This window comes from Natator depressus, chromosome 1 (genome assembly GCF_965152275.1).
Source record: "Natator depressus isolate rNatDep1 chromosome 1, rNatDep2.hap1, whole genome shotgun sequence".
Classification (NCBI taxonomy): domain Eukaryota; kingdom Metazoa; phylum Chordata; order Testudines; family Cheloniidae; genus Natator; species Natator depressus.
The window spans coordinates 202,317,816-202,319,605 of record NC_134234.1 but is presented as its reverse complement, the minus strand read 5'-3'; positions in this window follow the sequence as shown (position 1 = coordinate 202,319,605).

Genomic DNA, 1,790 nt, shown 5'->3' with positions numbered 1-1,790 from the left:
CTCCCAGCCCGCCCGCCCGCCCGCCGCTCACTGCTCTCCACCTTTCCCAAGTGCCTCCTGCCAGCAGCCAGCAGCTGATTGGTGGTCCTGCCGAACAACTGTGGCTAGTGTGTGCTGAGCACCCTCTTTTTTTTTTTCTGTGGGTGCTCGAGCCCCTGAGCACACCTGAGGTTGGTGCCTATGACTGCTGTCACAAGAACTGATACATGAAGCCCAGAGCACATGCGTGGCAGGAGGGGAGCTGCCCCCTGTGCCCCTGCCACCACACCCAGCTAGGAAAAAAATCAAACCCTCAAAGGCTCTGCTGAGTCCCACAGAGAAGCCATCAGAGGGCTGGGTGCACTCTCCCTTGTGAACTTCCCACCAGGGTGTGCCCCTCCGCATATGATTCTTACATAAAATCATCGCTTATAAAGTTTGCAGATGACACAAAAATTGGGTGGGTGGTAAATAGTGAAGAGGACAGGTCACTGAGACAGAGTGATCCAGACTGCATGGTAAACTGGGTGCAAGCCAACAATATGCATTTGAATACTGCTAAATGCAAATGTTGCCATCTAAGAGGAAAGAATGTAGCCATACTTACAGAAAGGGGGTCTCTATACTGGGAAGCAGGGACTCTGAAAAAGATTCAGGGGTTGTGGTGGATAATCTGCTGAAAAAGCGTTCCCAATGCAACACTGTGACCAAAGGAGCTAATGCAATCCTGGGAGGCATAAACAGGGGAATCTCGAGTAGGAGTAGGGAGGTTATTATACCTCTGTATTTGGCACTGGTGCGACTGTTGCTGGAATACTGTGTCCTGTTCTGGTGTCCACAGTTCAAGAAGATGTTGATAAGCTGGAGGGGGTTCAGGGAAGAGCCACATGAATGATTAAAGGATTAGAAAACATGCCTGATAGTGATAGACTCCTATAAACTGGATGGGCAAGTGCTGTCCCAAGGGATGAGAGCAGGACCCCAGTCTTGTAAGGTTCTTTCTTCACTCCCTTCCCTCCCCAACACAATTACCCATCTGTAGGGTTCTGAATCTTGTCATGGTGGGGAAGCCTCCTGGCTCCAGATGAAGGCCTCTCCTTTGCTTTTGTCCTGACTTGCTTCTGCTGGCCAGCTGTCCTCTTGACCTCTGTGTTCTGTTTCTTTCATGCCAGGAAGGGGCTTCTCCACCCCCAGTCTGTCTGTCTGGTGGGGTGGCCAATTCAGGGGTTAGAACCCTGATGTTCTGAGGTATTTATTAAAATATGTTTGTTTAGGAAAATCCTGTGAAAAGGGCATGGCCCTAAAAGAGACTGAGAGTCTACTGCCAGGAAAGGCCTGTGTGTCCAGGCGCAGGGGCACTCTCCCAAGGCTAGATGCAAAGCTCTTGCAGAAGAAGTTATGGAAGGACTGTCCAGCCCTTGGAGAAGAGCTCTCTCACTGACTCCTCTGAATGTATCTCTTGATCTCCAGCTGCCAGGGCTATTGGGCATCTAAATGTAGATGGGTTCCTGAATCAGGGCTGTTCCTTACTTTTCAGAGTGTTTTTGGTGTGTTTTTTTCTTACTGATAAATGGTCTGTTTTAATATATGAACACTCCTGGCGCTGATAAATCTGAGCATCCAGGAACAGGACACATCAACTTTGCCAAAGAGACATATCACAAAATTACAATCAGATAGCCAGAATAGCAGATGGAGTCTTGTCATGATAAGAGAAAACAGATCAATGCTGATTACACTGCAGGACCACTCATGAAATCAAGAGGGCCTCAGACTCTGTAGGCATCCATGGCCTGGACTAGTTATTTTCA